Below are 8,052 nucleotides of genomic sequence, written 5' to 3'. Positions count from 1 at the left end.
ATACAGATCCAGCTTCACTAAAATTTGGCAACAGTGAAGTAATGCATTTTCTAGAATTTATCCATAGGTTCTTTAGCTTGAAGTGCAATTTTAAAGAGTTTTCTCCCATGACAGATTCATCCACAATTTAAAAAAAAAAAATAAATACATACAAAACCTTTTTTTTTTAACCACACACACTACCATGCTTTTTCAACATTTGGTTCATCTTACAGAGATAAAAAATAAACTTATCCTTCCCTTTTAAGAGTAACATGGTTGACTAATTGTGATACCCTTCTCTCTTAGCAGCTTCATGGGTAGCTGGTCCCAATACTAAAAACAAGCAAACAAAACCCCAAAGTAACATGCCAAGCTTTCTAGAAGAGTTTTGCTTCATGTTAAATATTCTCTTTCACTAGTAAAAAGTAGAGAAATTCAGATTTAGTGTATTGTATATACTGTGAATGTGAACAAACCTGAGAAATTATTAAGAATATGACTACTGTACTTCGGTTTTCTGTCTCTGTGTGGCCTTAGCATTTTCATTATCAAATCTTGTATTTGCTGTATGTGTACAGCGGCCAGCAGTCCAGAATACAAGAGGTGTGACAAGCCAACCTGTGCATCTTTCTGGACTAAAAACTTACTCCCTGGTCATCAGATTCCAGTAAAAACCAGTGACTAAATGATTGTGGAGTACTCTCTAGCACAACATTCCCAGAAGTACAGAGAAAATCAGGACATCACGTTAACTAACACTAGTGAAGATTTCAAGGATTTAGTAGTTTTATATGATAGCATATACAAATTGAACATGAATTTAATTGAAAAGAGCTTTTAAACTGAAAACAAATTTTATTTTAATCGAGCACATTATTGGTCTTTGGAACCCCTTATCACTAAACATTTTCTCCCAGCATTTTGGACTGGGATTGTAAAAAATGGGATGTGTTTATCCAAATGTGGATAAACTGCACTAAATATGTTTGGAGGAAAGAAGCTAACGGATTTCTCAAAGGGAAGGAAAAAAAAAAGATTCCCCAAAGGAGGTATTTTCTGATATATGTCTAACACCGTTTCTTCTATCAAATCTGAAGCAAAGGACAGTGTACCTAAAGAGGTTCTGAACTCATATTGTCATTTTAATCCATAATCCATTTGTTTTAGTTTTAATCTGTTAATATTCAGGTTCATTTCTTCAAGTATATACAGCTTTCACAGTAAGCTCTAATTCTCTCTTATTTGTCCTGGTAGCCTTCATCAATACAGCAAGTGTTTCAAACTTCAGTTATGGTGGAATGTAGAAGAGCTTGTCATTGCTTTTGTGTGTGTGAGTTGGATACATGCACTAAAAATGGCAAGAAGAAAATCCTAAACTGCACCATAGCTTAAGCACGCAAATCTTAGAAAGCCAAGTACTAAGCTAATGCTTCTCCATGGCTGCTTATATTGTTGTTTACTCTTTTTGAAACACTTTTCCTTTTGAAAACAAAGATGTATCAGTAAGATGGCATCACTGGATCTGAAATGTCTAACTGTAATTCTACTTTCGCCCCCAAAAATATATTTACTGTAACTTTTTTTTTTAATTATCTTCTAATTGACCCTAAAAATTGTTAGAAAAATAGTAAAGACTGGAAATTTCATACTAATGTAAGACTACAATTCAGATGGGTCTGAGTTTGACCTTCCAAAAGGGACAAAGGAGAGTGAAAATACTTTGCTGAAGGAACAGATAACCTGAAATTAATCTTACAGCATCACCAAGAAGTAGAAATAGCTAAGATATCTCACCATCTGAGAAGAATAAAGTCAAGATCTCCTAAAGGCAGTATCCTCCAGTGCCAGGACTCTTCAGCTAGCAATCTACAAGCCAAATCAAGGCCTAAGGAGCAAGCCAAATGGACTGCCAAGTGATCCTATGCCACAGAGGCCATTCTATAGGGGGCACCCAAGGAGTGTGTGGTGAAACACACAGTACTGGTTGAGGGTGGAACAGGAAAGCAAACTGAGATAATGCAAATATTTACACTCTACTACACCACTAAGGCAGCTGGAGTTAAGTGATGAGTGGGAAGAGACGGCTGGAAACGGGCTAACAATTACCATCCATGGAGAGCACCTGCTCCCTTCACTTGTTGTTCTCTCTTATGTCACTTCTCACACAAATAGAAGAAAAATGGGGAACTAAGAGTGCCACCATACTCCCACTTGCACATATAAAAAACCCACAGCAGCAGGGGTTCAGAGAAGAACATGCACATGCTGCTCTTCTGACTTGCTGTGTCTTCACTTGTCCCCACTCTTCCCGAGTAGTTGTTAAAACTGTGCTTTCACTGTCAAAAGGTAGAGATGAGCAGCTCTGATGTACCACTAGCTTCTTTGCTACGGGCTAAGGCTTTAACGCCACCAATATGACTTACAACACTATGAAGGAGACTTTTAGTGAGGAACAGACCCTTAGTTCCTTTTTTTTAAAAAAAAATAAAACCTGACAATGTAAAGAGAGTTGCTTTTGACAGAATTCTACAGAGTACCAGCCTTCATTACTGAAGTTTTCTTTCAAGAGTCTAAAAATCTAACAGCAAATCGCCACTCTTGAGAACTAGAAAATAAAAATTGCCAGATGTGAAAGAATTAAATTAAATAATTAAATTACTTTTAAAATAAATTAAAATTCTAAGGTCTCACTTTCATTCTTCCACTAATTTGAATTTTTACAAAAGCTGTCAGGAGGCTATTTTCACGAAGGAGCTGTTGTAATAAATTTTAATTCAAACTAAATAACATGTAGTTGTAGTACTGGAAAATTCTGTTTATGTATGATAAAAAAAGATAAATTTGTTTTAAGCTCAAATCTCAATTAAATCTAGCTATGCAGCTGTTGCTTACTAAAGCTGTAATAAGGAACAGCCATTTATTTGGGGTGATAACAAGCACTACTTGGGAGACAAAACTTCTATCAAATGCTTTTCAAAATTACTGTAGTAAAAAATACTTGTGCTTTGCTAACTAACTGTAGCATTTAGGAAATAATTAGGTTCAGAGAATTAAATGTGATCAATGTATTTAACTAAAAGTCTGATGCATGAATATGGGAGACAATACTTGTCTTTTTGTACTTTTAAACAACTAGACTGGCACTGGTCACAGCTAGAAAACACATAGGCTGAACTGAATAAAAGAGTTACACAGCAGGTTATTTCAGATTCAGTGCAGCCAAGTCAGGTCTGCCAACAAACTTCATTTACCACAGTCTTTGGTATTACTTTGTTACATAAATTACATTCCACATGAGAACAGAATTGTTTTAAAGCCTTGTTGGCTCTACTTTCTATATTCCTCGAATAATGACATTTCCTGAAGTCTTGAGTGATAGCACTAAAAAAAAAAAAAAAAAGAAAAAGTGATGCAACCTTGGAGGATGACAAGAGTCAATTGATGTGGGGCATTAGATTGAAGTCAGTCATAATATGGTTAGATTGTTCTCCAATTAATAACACAAACTGTCAAGTCTCATTTCCTAACAATTTAGGAGTTCTGCCAGACCACAAAAGAAAAGGCGATATCCAACCTGTCTGTGCCAATTTTTCAGTCTGGCCTGCAGACTGCAATAAAGGTCAGTGGTAAAGCTAACGAAAAAGGAAGCCAACTATCCATATATTTTCCCTTCTAACTGGGGAGAAAAAGAGCTCTGCCCAAGAGCTTATTTTACCAAGTACATGTGTATATATGTATACATGTACATATGTGTGTACATATACTTCACCTAGCTTATTTAAGTAAGAGCAAGCAGTCAAGCAATCTCATGAAGAAAAAAACAGCCACAAATCTCATCTACACATTTCAATGAGCTCTGATTTACATTAAGAACAATGAATGTTTCCAGTTAAACTGGCAGTGCTGATGCTTCAAGGGCTCAAGTTTAGCACAGTACTTAAGTAATTCACTGTACTTAAAATTAAGCAGCTACTCTTTGACTATCTGAGATCCCCATTTGACATATCTTCTTTTTTAATTAATTATCTCTGTAAGGGTAAGGAGAGATGTTAGGAAAGACCAATTGGTAGAAACCAACACATAGAAAGGTAAAAGGGTTTATTTGTTCCTCCAGATAAAACCAACTATTTTTCTCAAAGTAGGCGTATGTGGAAAATAAACAAAATAGACAGTTTAAGTTGCTCATAATAGTTTCCAATGCCTAAACATATTTTGTGGAAATCTGGAACATACATGATTCTATTTTTTAACAAGACTATAATTAAGAAATACAAGTGTATAGCTTCCTGGACTACCTTAGGTTTGCAATTATGTGTTCTTAGTGGTCTGGATTATCCAAACGCTATCTTAATCCCTACATACCTTTGACTCCCTCAAGAATAAGAATTACTAAAATGTTCAATTAAAACACCTTCACATACACAGCTATAAATAGCAAAAGTTATAGTAGGTATAAAATGGCACTACATCTTTTTTCCTTCCTCACCCCACATTATTCATGTCTTTACTGTTTATACAGTATTCATATTCATGTCTATACTGTTTATTTCTCAAATTTAAAATCAACTTATATATTCTGGCACAGGCTTCACAGAACATTAGCCATTTTTCAGTAGCATAGCAAATGTACAAGAAGCCTTTCCTTTAGCAGCGCCTCTCTTAATCAAAAAGAACAAACCACTTTGGTTTGGGGAACAATTTTTATATCATTTACTAAGACATGAATAGATAAGGGAAGGAAACAAATTCTTCGTAATGAAAAGCATCTTGTTTAAACGAAATGACTGCCAGGCTAGTACCTTTTTTTTTATCATCTTACCACACAAAATTCTAGTGTAATTCAAGCCCTCAACTATTTCTCAAAATTGCCATAATTAGAAAATTGTATTCTGGCCTTCCCGACTGGAATAAACACGGAGCGGTGTGGGGGAAGGGGGGAAGGTGTATAAATCTTGAAATTAGCATCATAACATGTAACAAACTTTTAAAGTAATTACTATTACAAATGCTCACTCACTATAAAAGTAGTTCTGAGAGTATCATCTCTGCATACTGAAATCTCTAGACAAATTAGGAAAACATTATCAAATCCTTGCAATGGCTTCACATCCCTTTGGTTTGCTTGTATCATACTTTGTTGTTAAGCACTTTTTTTCTGACATGCTCTCCATATCTGTGAACCTACTGCGGCACTTCATTTTCTCTGTCATGAAACAAATTATTTATGCTACGAACAGAAAAAAAGTCACCTGAGGCTCTCAGGAGGCTCTCTGGTGCTATTCTCTGAAGTTAAATTAAATTTACATGTTTTCAGGCAATGCTGTACTACAATCTTTACAGAGCAGGACGTAAAAAAATTTGTCCTGCAACCATATTTTCCCAATCCATGCACATGTTTTCATCATCTTCTCTCTCACATGACTTTATTGCACTCATCCAAAAAATGACCTTAACTCAAAACACTCACCTTCTTACAACTTTTTTCTTCTAATCTGTTTAAAATAAGCATAATATCTCTCCAAGGAAACAAACATAGGCTGGAAATAACCAACTTTTTTTCCCGTATAATGTTAACGATTACTTATTCTATCTACACATACATTCTCTAAAAGCACACACAAATATTTCATAGAATCATAGAATAGTTTGGGTTGGAAGGGACCTTTAAAGGTCATCTAGTCCAACCCCCCTACCATGGGCTTAAAACAAAAAGCACAAGTAAAATCTGTGTAGAATAAAAGATGACTTTCCACAGGTAAGTATTCACATCCCAATTACACAGAAGCTTGTAAAGGTCTTATCACACCATCCTCAAAGTAAAGCACTGACTCATAGTACTGAACCTGTTGCCAACAGGCAGAAAACATTTTACCGTAGGTTTTAGTTTAATAATTCATTTGGCTGTTAAACGTTTCCCATGCACCTCTTGCCTTCCAAGACGTCTCTTTAGTAAGTTTTTACTGTGAAGTCCACTCTTTTACAACAAACTAGATTTGTGCATAACTGTCTTCACAATTGTTTCCAGTTACATTAAGAACTGCAGTTTTAGCTGAACTTGACACAGTGAAAAACTAAGCTCGGGTAGGTAGAGGACAGCAGTATGAGCAAGAGGACTGCAGGACTGAGAATGACTCAGGAAGGGAAGGACACTCCTGAAGTCTTAGTCAGAGGGTGCTGATGACACTACTTGAAACATGGCAGGTGCCAATTATCTTCTCCTCTTTCAGAAAAAACGGAAAAGAAATGTATTTTAGAAAAAACCAAACCACTAAAAAGCAGCAATTTCTTCACACCCTGTCAGTCAATACTTGATCTACACCTGGAACAGAAGGCTTTTCATAGCTTGTATATTTTAAATCCTATCAGATTAGTCTAGGTGTGAATTTACTGAATCTCTCTAAAAATCTCTGAATGAGTAAAGAATCATTATATTCCCTAAGCTGGCTTTTTTTTATGCTGCTCAGTGTATCACATTCTCAAAAATCACCATCGGATGCTATACGCCAGGCCTTTAAACACCCTCTGTACAATTAAAACGCCTCAAACATTTATAAACATCCTTTATACACTGGAAACTATAAGACAGCAGAAAAGGTCGTAATTGTCAGCAGCACAAACCAATTCCAGCTCTCCAATTTAACATTTGAAGGCCTAATTCTTCAAAGCACATCACATTTTTAAAGTACACTGTACAAGTTCAGAACAGAGCTCCTCTGAATTTCAATTTCAGCCTGTGATGCTCAAACACCCTCCTGCTAGTCCAACTCCCAAATTTCATCTTCCAGATTCCATCGTCTCATCCTCTCCTATCAGCCACTGATTAAGGAGCACCCATGTCTGAGTACTTTGGGATATCAGTTGGGTAACGGTTGCCCACAGACCGTAAGAATTTTATGGACAAAGCAAAGAAAATCCATTGTCAAACAACTGCAGCTCCAACCAGTCACTAACCATGAGATCATTTTCCTCTCATTACCCCTTCTCAGAACACTACTTCTTGCAACAAATAACATGGGAAAACTGACTTCCTACGCTATATCAGTTCCTGCCTAGAGCCCTCTCTTTGCCTGTGGAAAGAGCTTTTGAAGGAGAAGGAACAAACACACCATTTATGCCTGCATGACTGAAAACTGTATCATAAAGCATTGCATACAAAGGGGATTAAGACTACAAACAAAGCAAACTTTATTTGGAATTCTTATCTTTTTAGAGACTCTGCAACATCTAAAACATTATCATAGTTTTCCAAATGAAAGCAACTTAAAAGCGACAGGATATCAAAAAGCTGTTCCTCCAACAGAACAGTATCAGTCTCAGTTTCATCAGCTCTAACAAGGAATTTAAAAATTCTTGAAAGCAAGGACAGCCAATTTTCCTGACCCTGGAAATGACAGAGCAGAAGTATCATATGCTTGAGATACCCAAGCTGCACGGAAAAGTAGCTCTGGCAGAAATTCACATGTGATAGATCACATGACACTGCTTTGCAGAGTCTTATAGGGGGCACAGTTGCATGTACACAGCTGGTCCCAAAGCATGGTAGGCTGAGACACCATGTTTTTCAAAATCTATCTAAATAGTCTTTTCTACCTCTTTGTCATGTCTATTTCTCCGTATCAGTGTAACTATGTCCTTGCTTCGGCTGGGATAGAGTTAATTTTCTTCCTAGTAGCTGGTACAGTGCTGTGTTTTGGATTTAGGATGAGAACAATGTTGATAACACGCCGATGTTTTAGTTGTTGCTGAGTAGTGCTTACACCAGTCAAGGACTTTCCAGCTTCTCATGCCCTGCCAGCGAGGAGCTGGGAGGGGGCACAGCCAGGGCAGCTGACCCAAACTGGCCAAAGGGCTATTCCATACCATGTGACGTCATGCTCAGTATGTAAACTTGGGGGAGTTAGCCAGGGGGCAGTGACCACTGCTCAGGAACTGGCTGGGCATCGGTTGGCGGGTGGTGAGCAATTGCATCGTGCATCACTTGCTTTGTATATTCTTATTATTCTTATTACTATTATTATTATTAGGATTTTATTTTATTTCAATTATTAAACTGGTTTTATCTCTTCCACT

At 36.7% G+C, this 8,052-nt stretch overlaps 1 protein-coding gene across 1 annotated transcript in view; it reads right to left on the bottom strand.

Annotated features, from left to right (window-relative positions):
- Positions 1–8,052, bottom strand: part of HSD17B4 (hydroxysteroid 17-beta dehydrogenase 4) — a 77,925-nt gene that overhangs the window by 24,786 nt on the left and 45,087 nt on the right. The window lies entirely within an intron of this gene.

The sequence above is a fragment of the Aptenodytes forsteri genome, unplaced genomic scaffold (genome assembly GCF_000699145.1).
Source record: "Aptenodytes forsteri isolate BGI_AS27 unplaced genomic scaffold, ASM69914v1 Scaffold98, whole genome shotgun sequence".
NCBI lineage: Eukaryota > Metazoa > Chordata > Aves > Sphenisciformes > Spheniscidae > Aptenodytes > Aptenodytes forsteri.
This window is presented reverse-complemented; position numbering and strand designations above follow the sequence as displayed.